General features: G+C 47.5%; 1 protein-coding gene across 2 annotated transcripts in view; it reads left to right on the forward strand.

Annotated features, from left to right (window-relative positions):
- The window catches only part of PRORP (protein only RNase P catalytic subunit), a 253,529-nt gene that overhangs the window by 219,423 nt on the left and 20,773 nt on the right, over positions 1-13,333 (forward strand). The window lies entirely within an intron of this gene.

The following is a 13,333-nucleotide window of genomic DNA, read 5'->3' on the forward strand; positions in this document are numbered from 1 at the left end:
GGCTGATAGGGATGAAAATTATCTCTCCATTTGTGAAGCTGCAGGGACAAGGAATAAGGAGATGACCCACATAATCCTTGACATGCTGACATAGGCGGCGGCCTTGGACTTCAAACATTGTTAAGTATTTATTTTCGAAGATATTCATTTTATTATATGGATGAATTTATAAAATAACAGTTAAAAACTATTTTCAAAAATAAAATTATTTAAAATAATTATACGAGCATTAGAACAAATAAAACGTGTTTATATTGGTTATTTCAATATTTAAAAAGAAAAAAGAAAAACATTATTCTTGGTACATATTCCTGTGCTTGAATCACTTTTTTTTTTTTTTTCTTTTTTTGTGAGATAGAGTCTTGCTCTTGTTGCCCAGGCTGGAGTGCAATGGCGCGATCTCATCTTACTGCAACCTCCTCCTCCCGGGTTCAAGCGATTCTCTTGCCTCAGCCTCCCCAGTAGCTAAGATTACAGAAGCCCACCACCATACCCAGCTAATTTTTTGTATTTTTAGTAGAGACAGGGTTTCGCCATGTTGGCCAGGCTAGTCTTGAACTCCTGACCTCAGGTGATCCACCTGCCTCGGCCACCCAAAGTGCTGGGATTACAGGTGTAAACCACCATGCCCAGCCTACTTCAATTTCTTTCTTTCTTTATTTCTCTTTCTTTCTTTCTTTCTTTCTTTCTTTCTTTCTTTCTTTCTTTCTTTCTTTCTTTCTTTCTTTTTCTCTCTCTCTCTCGCTCTCTTTTTCTTTCTTTCTTTCTTCTTTCTTTCTTTTTTTTTTCTTTTGGATGAAGTTTTGCTCTTGTTACCTAGGCTGGAGTGTAATGGCATGATCTTGGCTCACTGCAATCTCCGCCCTCCAAGTTCAAGTGATTCTCCTGCCTCAGCCTCCCAAGCAGCTGGGATTACAGGTGCCGGCCACCATGCCCAGCTAATTTTTTGTATTTTTAGTAGACATGGAGTTTCACCATGTTGGCCAGCCTGGTCTTGAACTCCAGACCTCAGGTGATTCACCTGCCTCAGCCTCCCAAAGTGCTGGGATTACAGGCGTGAGCCACCGCGCCTGGCCTAATCACTTTCTTAACCATATCTGACTCTAAATACCATGGCACTGATATTTTTCTGGAAAATGCATTATTTTTAAACATAGATTTATTATTTTTAACTTTTTGTAAAATTTCCTGCAATCCTCTTTAAAGTTGCATTTTAAAGTTAATAGATTTGACATTTTTGACACTTAAAGACTCTTCCCCATAGAACATAATCTGAAATCAGAATTTACCCTCTGTGTAAGTGCTAAGATACCTGGTAAGAAGCTCGGAGAAAATTCTACTAAATAGAGGATATTCTCAATTCTAATTTTTAAATTTAATTTAATTTTTATTTTTTGAGACAGAGTCTTGCTCTGTCACTCAGGCTGGAGTGCAGTGGCTTAATTCAGCTACTGCAACCTCCACCTCCCGGGTTCAAGCGATTCTCATGCCTCAGCCTCTGGAGTAGCTGGGATTACAGGCATGCGCCACCACGCCTGGCTAATTTTTGTATTTTTGTAGAGATGTGGTTTCACCATGTTGGCCAGGCTGGTCTTGAACTCCTGACCTTAAGTGATCTGTCTGCCTTGGCTTCCCAAAGTGCAGGTATTACAGGAGTGAGCCACCATGCCCAGCCTCAATTCTAAGTTTTTATATTGCAACTTATACATCTTTCATGGGCTCTGAGTTTCTTGTTTTTATTGTATTTTTGTAGACACGAGGTTTCACTCTGTTGCCCAGGCTGGTCTCAAACTCCTGGTCTCAAGCAATCCTCCCACTTCAGCCTCCCAAAGCGCTGGGGTTCCAGGGATGAGCCACCTCCCCCAGCATGCTCTGAGTTTCTAAAAGAACATTTAGCAGCTGGGAGGGGTGCAGCAGTGAAAGTGCGGGCCTTTGTTGGCTGTGTGACCTTGGACAGGGAGCTTCATCCCTTTAGTCCCCTCCTCTGTTAGACAGGGTCGACTCCACCCAGCCTGCTTGCATGGTGAGGGTTTAAGGACAACGGACACAGCAGATCCCACACAGTCTTGTTACTTACAGATTCTCAATGCCTCAGTGTTACTGTCGTTCCCACGTGCCAGCCTGAACTTAGCATCCACTGCTGGCTTCCTCCTTCCCGCTCTCGGAATGGACCCATTGGATCCTGCCTCCGTAGAGGCCACAGAAAGCTTCTAGGTTTCACGCAGCCAGTCACAATTCACGTGTCTGGGGTTTATCCTGTGCAGAGTGCTGTCCTAAACACTTTACATGGATTAACAAACTTCATTCTCATAACAGCCTCTAGGATCATTATGATTACTGCTGGGTTCCAGATCTTGATGCCTAAGGATACCCAGGTAGTCAATGCTAGAGCTGGGCTGTGCACCCAGGCAGGCTGGCCCCTCGCCCACAGGCCCTACCAGAGGTCATCCCTCCTCTCTTCCAGCTTTGTGCCCTGTAGGAGCTGCTGTGTGCACTGCATGGATGCCACTCTTGCCCTCTGGCACCTTTTGGTCATGGCCAGTGAGGAGCCCAGCGGAGATCAAAGGGAGGGAAGGGGTGGGGAGTCTGTATTCATTCCCGGGCAGTCCTCCCCGCAGAGTCGCCCAGGCTGGGCTGGACCTAAAAGGAAGGTCACGGCCCCTCTCAGGCAGACTCTGTCCCACGGGGTGTTCCTCTTGCTCCCGTCCACCCCGCGTTGCTGCACAATCGCTACTTCTCCTACGCCCCTCACGGCTTTGTAAATAGTGTCTTTGTAAATGAACCAGCCACTCCCCCATGCTGCCTCTCAGCTACAGGCTGAGCAAGGCTTAGCTTGTCCTTGGGCCTTACCTGCTTACTGCTTCTTGTATGTTTAATTTCATTTACTTATTTTTTGAAAAGATTTCAGTGTATACAAAAGGATATGCAGTGAAAAGCCTCTCTCCCTCTCTCAAACATCCAGTTCTTCCCACAGGCAATTGTCAAAATAGTTTTTGGTGGGTTTTTAAAAATTGTGGTTAAATATACATAGCATAAAAGTTACCATTTTAGCCATTTTTCTTTTTCTTTTTCTCTGACAGAGTTTTGCTCTTGATGCCCAGGCTGGAATGCTGTGGCGCAATCTCGGCTCACTGCAACCTCCGCCTCCTGGGTTCAAGCGATTCTCCTGTCGCAGCCTCCCAAGTAGCTGGGATTACAGGCATCTGCTACCAAGCCCGGCTAATTTTTGTATTTTTAGTAGAGACGGGTTTCACCATGTTGGTCAGGCTGGTCTCAAACTCCTGGCCTTAGGTGATCCACCCTCCTCGGCCTCCCAAAGTCCTGGGATTACAGTCATGAGCCACCGCGCCCAGCCCATTTTAGCCATTTTTTTTTTTTTTTTTTTTTTTTGAGACTGTCTTTCTCTCTGTCGCCCAGGCTGGAGTGCAGTGGCGCGATCTCGGCTCACTGCAAACTTCACCTCCGGGGTTCACGCCATTCTCCTGCCTCAGCCTCCCGAGTAGCTGGGACTACAGGTGCCCGCCACCACACCTGGCTAATTTTTTGTATTTTTAGCAGAGACGGCGTTTCACCGGGTTAGCCAGGATGGTCTCGATCTGCTGACCTCGTGATCCGCGCACCTCAGCCTCCCAAAGTGCTGGGATTACAGGCGTGAGCCACCGCGCCCAGCCCCCAGTTTAGCCATTTTTAAGTGTGCAGTCCAGTGGCATTGTCTATTCGCACTGGATGCAACCATCGCCAACATCCATGTCCAGAACTTTCTCATCTTCCCCGGTTGAGTCTACCTGTTAAATAAACACTCTCTGAAATGGGTTTTTGTGAATCCTTCCAGAGGCATTTTATGCACATTTAAGCAAATACGTAAATATTCTTCTTTTTCAAAAGCATGCAACTTATTATTTAAAAAAGTATTTTGGGGTGGGGGCCGGGCCTGGTGCCTGCTGCCTGTAATCCCAGCACTTTGGGAGGCTGAGGCAGGAGGATCACTTGAGCCCAGGAGTTCAAGACCTGCCTGGGCAACATAAGGAGACCTTGTCTCTATAAAAAATTTAAAAATTAGCCACATGTAGTTCCAGCTACTTGGGAGGCTGAGGTGGGAGGATCGCTTGAGCCCAAGAGGTCAAGGCTGCAGTGAGCCATGAATACGCCGCTGCACTGCAGCTTGAGTGACAAAGGGAGATCTTGTCTCAAAAAAAAAAAAAATTGAAGCAACCCTACCAACAAGAAAATTATTTTATTTAACTTGGATATCGTTTCATATCAATACATAATGCAAATTCTCATCTTTCTGTTCAGCCTCCTCATCGTGTGGATACTCGTATATATTTAGCCTTTCCCACACTGATGGAAAGTGAGGGCGTTTGCAACGTTTTGCTATGCTGATAGCCCCACAGTCAGTGTGGTTTACTTCTTTTTTTTTTTTTTTTTTTTTTTTTTTTTTTTTTTGAGACGGAGTCTCACGCTGTTGCCCAGGCTGGAGTGCAGTGGCACGATCTCGGCTCACTGCAAGCTCCGCCTCCTGGGTTCACGCCATTCTCCTGCCTCAGCCTCCTGAGTAGCTGGGACTACAGGCGCCCGCCACCGCGCCCGGCTAATTTTTTGTATTTTTAGTAGAGACGGGGTTTCACTGTGGTCTCGATCTCCTGACCTTGTGATCCGCCCGCCTCGGCCTCCCAAAGTGCTGGGATTACAGGCTTGAGCCACCGCGCCCGGCCAAGTGTGTGGTTTACTTCTAACCTCCTGCTTCCTCTCCCGGCTCATGGCCCGCGTCTTGTCTTCTCGCGTTTCCTCCGCTCAGCCTCCCTGCGAGGTAGACCCCCAGCCCATGACTCCAGGGCCTTGGGCCCTCAGGCTTTCCTGACCCTCTGCTGCCAGACTTGCTGTCCCCTTTCAGGAGACTCCCTGTCCCTTCATTTCTCGCTCTGCAGGTGGCCCAGCACATGTCTCCCTGGGGCCCTGCCTCCTGGGCTATTGGCCCATGTTCCAGAGGTGACAAGCCAGAGCGACACAGACAAGTGAAGAGGGCACCAATTGCCCGTGTATCCTTGGGTGCGGTCAGAGACTCCTGGGAGCGCCCATAGGGCATCTGCAGAGGCGGGGCTGGTCTCTTGTCCACAGAGACGAGGAGTCCAGCACTAGGTTTCCAAACTCTATTCCTTCACAGCTGAATTTGCTGCCACCTACCCTGGGAGTCCAGGCTGTTGATGGCCGATTTATCTTTCCTTCCACACCCTATTCTGTTTTCCTCTCCAGCACTGTAGCCATCATCCTCACCTCTTAATTAAAAAAAGAATTACATTCATTCTGGTAAGAGACAGAAAAAAAAAAAAGAATTACATTAAAAAGAGAGAGAGAATGGGCTGGGCTTGGTGGCTCATGCCTGTAATCCTAGCACTTTGGGAGGCTGAGGCAGGCAGATCATGAGGTCAGGAGTTCAAGACCAGCCTGGCCAACATGGTGAAACCCTGTCTCTACTATAAAAAAAAAAAAACTAATTAGCCGGGCCTGGTGGCGGGTGCCTGTAATCCCATCCACTCAGGAGGCTGAGGTGGGAGAATTGCTTCAACCTGGGAGACAGAGGTTGCAGTGAGCCAAGATTGAGCCACTACACTCCAGCCTGGGCAACAGAGCAATCTCGGAAAAAAATAAAAAATAAAAATAAATAAATAAAGAGAGAAAATTGTAGAGAAAACCCCCGTCCCCTCAAGAAATATTAGACTCAAGATTTATGCCAGATGAGGCAGGATCAATGACAATGAATAATGCTTTTCATGTAATAGTAACAATAATTGATAGCACATATGCTTTATTTTTTATTTTTATTTTTTTAGAGACAGAGTTTCACTCTTGTTGCTCAGGCTGGAGTGCAATGGCGTGGTCTCAGCTCACTGCAACCTCCGACTCTCGGGTTCAAGCGATTCTCCTGCCTCAGCCTCCCGAGTAGCTGGGATTACAGGCATGCATCACCACGCCTGGCTAATTTTGTAATTTTAGTAGAGACGGGGTTTCTCCATGTTGTTCAGGCTGGTCTCAAAACTCCCAACCTCAGGTGATCCGCCTGCCTCGGCCTCCCAAAGTGCTGGGATTACAGGCGTGAGCCATCGCGCCTGGCCACACATACGCTTTTGTTTTTAGAGAGAGAGAAAACTCTCGTTCCGTCGCCCAGGCTGGAGTTCAGTGGTGCAATCATAGCTCAAAACTGCAGACTCAAAACTCTGAGACTCAAGCAATCCTCCTGCCTCAGTCTCTCGAGTAGCTAGGACTACAAGCATGTGCCACTGCACCCAGATAATTTTATTATTATTATTATTTTTTATAGGCATGGGGGTCTCACTTTGTTGTCCAGACTGATCTCAAGCTCTTGGGCTCAAGCGATCCTCCTGCCTCAGCCTCCCAAACTGTTGGGATTACAGGCTCGTGCCTCTGTGCCCGGCCAGCACATATGTTTTATAAATACGATCACGATGCCCATGGAGCTCGCCACCCTGTGAAGTTGATACTGTTTTTTTCATCATTTTACTGATGAAGAAAGAGGCTCAGAGAAGCCAAGGGACCAGCCAGTCAGTGCCAGAAATGGGACTGGATCTGCCTCCTGACCCCAAAGCTTCATGGACGCATATGCTTCAGAGATGTGTTTGGCCAGAGGCCCCTAAGACAGGCCTGCTGGTGGAGCTCCAAGATACCACTGAGAAGAGAAGATGAACTGAATAGTTAGAGGAAGAACTCAGAACCGAAAAGTTCTCAGAGGAATCAGAACTGAAGGCAGCAAGGTCCTGGGAGTAATCAGCACAGAGGCAAGGATGGGGCCAACACAACTAGGTCAGGCTGCAGAGTGAGCTCACGGGGGAGCTGGAGGAGACAGTTAGAAGTGACTGGAGATAAGGAGACAAGCTGTACGGAGAGCTGGCCCTGCTCAGGAAGAGAAAAGGGCACCTCCACGTGCAGGCGGCTGGATCCACTGCAATGGCCACTTTCAGGAAATGTGCGACCTCATGGAAAGAACCTAGTCCCTTGGGACTAAAAGGCTTGGAGATGGAGCTTTGATTCTGTGGGAGGCAGCGCAAAGCAGGAACCAGGGAGTGTGGTTCCTTCCTCATGGGACAAACACACTGTGAGGAAGGAATTCGGTTGTGTCTGTAACCTAATGCCGAGTGCCTCCCCTACAGCTTCCTTCCTGTGCACACAGGGGTCTGAGGCCACTGGTGCCGGTGGGGCCATTTTACACTCTCCAGCCTTCTGGCCCAAAGAAACCCAGCAAAACAGGAGTGGAGGCTAGGGAGCAATGCACTGGGCTGGGGAGGCCTCATCCACAGAGAAGAGCGCTTTCTGGAGAAAACTCTTTCCCCCCACTGGTTCCTTGAGAGTGAACTCACGAAACTCTTTGGGAGGAAGCAGAAGCCTCAGAGGCCTTTGAAGGGACACTTTGAGGCCCCTGCCTTCCAGGCCTTCGTGGAGAGCACCAAGGACAAGCACAGCCTGGCTGTTAAACCCGCGGGCACCTGCATGCTACGCACCTGACTGAGGGCCCAGATGTGCAGGCTCACCGTCTGATGCCAAGCAGGAGAGCAGGGCTGGCCAGCACCCCGTCAACACCTTCCAGGGAAGCAGCACAGCAAGTGCACAGCCCACCGAGGCCCCAGGACCGCCGCCCCGGGCCCTCACACCTGGCTGGGCTCTCCTCCCTGACGTCCTTCCAGCTTCGGCCTCTCCCCTCCCCAGGAAGCACATATGCAGACACACACACTCACACATACACACACACACACTGACACATACACACACACGCATATACTCACACACACACACTCACACTCACACACACACACGCACATATGCACACACATACACTCATACACATACACTCACATACACACACTCTCACAGATATGCTCACACACGCACTTGCACACATACACACACATATGCACTCATACGCACACACTCTCAGACATACACACGCACATACACTACTCACACACTCTCAGGCTCACACATACATGCACTCACACATACACTCACACATGTACTTATACACATACACTCTGAGACATACATACACACACACTCATATGCACACACTCACACAGGCACACACACACAGACACACACACGCACCCGTACATGTGCTCGCTCTTCTGGCCATTCCCTGCCTTAGGGAAGAGACATGAGAGTAGACAGAAGAGAAAAGTCTTCTGGAACTCTGGGTTTCTGAATCCTGACTCCTTAGACGGGTGTAAAAGATGCAGAAACAGATTCGGGAAGCTGCTTGATGAGAAATAGTGAGGTTTCCCAGTCTCTGCAACTAGAGAGAGGCCCTGGGCTTGGGAGGAGGGCAGAGCGGGGGTGTCATGAGAATGGGGCCCTGTCTGAGTTTCCTGGGAAGAGCCGGGTGAGTGGCAAAAGTCTAGGTGAGAAATGGCCGTGTGGTGTGTCCAGGCAGACGGAGCTCTGCATCATTGCAGGCTGCAGAAAGAGTCCTGTGTCTTCGGAAGTGAACGCACATGGACCAAGTCTGTGGTCCCAGCAACTCCGGAGGCGGAGGCAGGAAGATCACCTGAGCCCAGGAGTTTGAGAACAGCCTGGCCAGCATAGGGAGACCCTGTCTCTAAAAAAATAAAAATATGAATAACTTCTTAACACATGATACACATTTCTCAACCATAATTTAGAAATGCAAATTAAAACCACAGTGAGATACCATTTTTCACTGATCATAAGGGCAAAGGTTTACCATTTAATCAAGTCTGATGCTGGCGAGAGGGCAGGGAAGCAGCTTCTTTTGATGGCTGTTGACGGGAGCATGAGCTGGCACAGCCTCTTTGGAGAGCCATTTGGCAATATCTTTCCAAATTAAAGTACACATTTCCTTTGACCCTGCCATTCCAGTTCTACCCTGCGGGTACATCCCACATGTCCACAAGGATGTTTGTTCAAGTCGCATTGTTTGTAATGGCAAAAAAAGAGAAACAACTCAAATATCCATTAATAGGGGACCGGATAGTAAATAAGTATAGTCATTCCCCTATTCCTGGGGGAGAGGTTCCTGGAAACCCCTGGCCCCTAGCCCTGTAGACACCAACATCCACGATGCTCAAGTCTCTGATATAAAATGGTGTAATACTTACATATAACCCATGCACAACCTCCCCCACACTTTAAATCACCTCTAGATTACTTATAATACGTAATCAGGTGTAAATGCTATGTAGATACTTGTTATATTGTATTATTGTTTTAATTTACATTATTTGTTGTTGTATTGCTATTTGTGTGTGTGTGTGTGTGTGTGTGTGTGTGTGTTTAGAGACAGGGTCTTGCTGTGTTGCCTAGGCTGGTCTCAAAAGAGTTTGGGTTTGGTTTTGTTTTGTTTGAGACGGAGTCTCACTCTGTCACCCAGGCTGGGTGCCGTGGTATGATCTCAGCTCACTGCAACCTCCGCCTCCTGAGTTCAAGTGATTCTTCTGCCTCAGCCTCCTGAGTAGCTGGGACTACAGGCACTCACCACCATGCCAGGCTAGTTTTTTTGTATTTTCAGTAGAGACAGGGTTTCACCATGTTGGCAAGGCTGGTCTGAAATCCCTGACCTTAGGCAATTCGCCCTCCCAAAGTGCTGCGATTACAAGCGTGAGCCACCGCCTGACCTAAGGAATATTTTCTATCCTGCAGTTGATTGAATCCTTGGATGCAGAACCAGCAGGTGAGGAGGGCTGACTGTAATGACACATTAGTGGAATATATGTGGCCATTTCAAATGAAGTAGATCGCATAGGCTGAAATGGACAGATCTCTGAGAAATATTACTATTTTTTTTTTTTTTTTTTGAGGCGGAGTCTCGCTCTCTCGCCCAGGCTGGAGTGCAGTGGCGCGATCTCGGCTCACTGCAAGCTCCGCCTCCCGGGTTCCCGCCATTCTCCTGCCTCAGCCTCCCGAGTAGCTGGGACTACAGGCACCGCCACCACGCCCGGCTAATTTTTTTGTATTTTTAGTGGAGACGGGGTTTCATTGTGTTAGCCAGGATGGTCTCGATCTCCTGACCTCGTGATCCGCCCGCCTCGGCCTCCCAAAGTGCTGGGATTACAGGCTTGAGCCACCGTGCCCGGCCGAAATATTACTATTTTTTTAAAGTGAGGTGTAGAATACTATGTATAGTTGTTTCCCATTTGCATTTTTAAAAAAGAATTTATATACAAATATATACATGTTTATGCACAAGCTTTTTTTTTTTTTTTGAGACAGAGTCTCTCTCTGTTGCCCAGGCTGAAGTGCAGTGGCACAATCTCGGCTCACTGCAACCTCTGCCTCCCAGGTTCAAGTGATTTTCCTGCCTCAGCCTCCCGAGTAGTTGGGATTACAGCCACATGCCGCCACACCCGGCTAAGTTTTTGTGTTTTTGGTAGAGATGGTTTTCACCATGTTGGCCAGGCTAGTCTCAAACTCCTGACCTCAAGTGATCCACCCGCCTTGGCCTTCCAAAGTGCTGAGATTGCAGATGGGAGCTACTGCGCCCAGCATGCACAAACGTTTCTAAAAGATCTCAGATGTTTAAAAATCTATACCTAGGCTGGGTATGGTAATCTGAAGCATTCTGGGAGGCTAAGGCAGGAGGAGGCTTGAGCCTAGGAGTTCCAGACTAGCCTGGCAATGGAATGACATCCTGTCTCTAAAAATAACAGGCTGGGCACGGTGGCTCATGCCTGTAATCCCAGCACTTTGGGAGGCCAAGATGGGAGAATCACTTGAGGTCAGGAGTTTGAGACCAGCCTGGCCAAAATGGCAAAACCCCGTCTGCAAAAAATACAAAAATAAACCCGGGTGTGGTGTGCGCGCCTGTAGTCCCAGCTACTTGGGAGACTGAGACATGAGAATCACTTGAACCCGGGAGGCAGAGGTTGCAGTGAGCTGAGATTGCACCATTGCACTCCAGCCTGGGTGACATAGCAAGACCCTGTCTCCAAAAAAGAAAGAAAGAAAGAAAACAGCCCAGCATGGTGGTATGCGCCTGTAGTCCTAGCTACTCGAGAGGCTGAAGTGGGAGGATCATTTGAGATCAGGAGTTGGAGGCTGCAAGGAGCCAAGATCACACCACTGGCACTCCAGCATGGGTGACAGAGCAAGACCCAGTCTCTAAAATCTGTCTCTCTCTATTCTCATGGAGTGATGTAGTGCTGTTTGAATGGGTTAGCATCTGTGACTGTTCTGTCTTTCTGATGGCACAGAAAGGACGGGAATAAGCAGCAGCAGACACACACCGGGAGGAAAGCACAGCAAGCCCTTCTGCAGATCTAGAGGCAGGGCTGGGGGCAGGTGTGTGAGGGGAATTGACACTTTCCATGTGGACAGCCTTAGACATCGGGGCTGAGTCATAGCCACCCTAGAGGCTGTGACAAAAGTCCACAAGTTTCCAAAGGCTAATGTGTTCTAGAACAGTTTATCCTTAAGGAAGGAGCACTTGGGAGGCTCCAGGTGGGGCTGGGAGGGGCCGAGACGGAGGTGTCTGTAGGGAGAGGCAGAGAATCAGCCCTCTTGTCACTGGCTGCGTTGTTGTCACCCTGCCAGGTACCACAGGGATCATGACAGCGATTCCAGATAGATCCACACTGCTCCGGAAATGAAAACTCCTATTTCTCAACAAAATCTACGTAAGCACAAAGGTGAAATCAACAGAGAGTTTTAAAGATCATTTTGGATTATTATGAAGAAAGATGCAAATAACTGCACAACACTGAAAAAGAAATTCAAAGCCCGGTAACGTATGAGTAATGAGGAAACTAAAATCACAAATTCAAAAAGAACCAATTCACATTCAAACAAGGAGATCCCATTTTCTACTTATCAGATCAGCAAAAATGTTAAGGACTGCTGCTATTCAGTGTTAGTGAGGGTGTGGGAAAACAGGCGTTCTCAAGCTCCCCATGTGTTATAGAAGAGTGAAAATCAGCCCAAGCTTTTTGGAGAACAATTAGTCAGTAATAACATGTCAAATGTGGATTCACTCTGATTCAAAAATTCTGTTTCTGAGAATACACTCTCTGACATTGTCACACAAGGCATATGCAAGGATGTTCGCCATGGTGTTGATTATCTAGTAAAATGCTGGAAACAACTTAGCTATCAATTAGAGACCGGATAAATAACTTACAGTATCTCCACACTGTGGAACTCTTAAGAGACTGAGGCAGATTTATCTATAGTGACATGGAAGATCTCTAAGACACGTTGACAAGTGAAATTAACAAGTCAAAATATAACACATTAGTATAATTTTATATATATGTATGTATTTAAAGTCCCTCCCAAATCCTAAGTCTATCTCATTCATAGGAACAGGTCTGGAGTCTGGGTGCAGTGGCTCATGCTTGTAATTCCAACATTTTGGGAGGCTGAGGTGGGAGGATCGCTTGAGACCGGGAGTTCTAGACCAGCTTGGGCAATATAGCAAGACCCCATCTCTCCATTTCTAAAAAAATAAATCCATGAAACAATGTAAGAAGGAAAAACAGGTCTGGAAGGAGATACACACACGATGAAGAGTGGTTACCTCAAAGGGGAAAGGAGAATTAGAAGGAGGTGATAAAGGGAGATTATAAATTTTACTCCATATATTTCTGTGTTGGATTTTTAATTTTATCTTATTTATCTATTTTTCATTTCTTTGAGACAAGATCTGAGCTCTGTCACCCAGGCTGCAGTGCAGTGGCATGATCATGGCTTACTGCAGCCTCAACCTCCTGGGCTCAAGTGATCCTCCCACCGCAGCCCCTGAGTAGCTGGAACTACAGGCGCACACCACTATGCCTGGCTAATATTTTTAATTTTTGTAAAGATGAAGTCTCACTATGTTGCCCAGGCTGGTCTTGAACTCCTAGGCTCAAGGGATCCACCTGCCTCAGCCTCCCAAAGTGCTGGGATTACAGGCGTGAGCCGCTGCACCCGGTCTATCTTTGTTTTTAAACAATGAACGTGCATTCATGCATTACTTAGCGGCAGTATGCACGGTCATGGTGTTCTGTGTAGACCCTAGCTTCATTAGTTAATAGGTGTGTAAGAAGTAAAGAAGAAAAAAAAAACTCAATGTGCCTTACTCTTTTTCTACAAAAATAGAGCTAATATATGCTTGTTGTGAAGATTAAATAAATTGATAGAAGCAAAATGCTTGAAATAAGTGTTCCAATTATTATGATTTGTGTAATTAAACATAAGCTGTCACAAATAGGCTGTGTTGGCTTGGATGAAGAATCCCACACTAGTAAGGCCAGCGCTCGCATGAGCACGAGCTTGAGAAGAGAGGGAAATGCTCGCTGTCCGTGTCGGCATCGGGATGAGATGCACATCC

Source organism: Macaca mulatta, chromosome 7 (assembly GCF_049350105.2).
Source record: "Macaca mulatta isolate MMU2019108-1 chromosome 7, T2T-MMU8v2.0, whole genome shotgun sequence".
NCBI lineage: Eukaryota > Metazoa > Chordata > Mammalia > Primates > Cercopithecidae > Macaca > Macaca mulatta.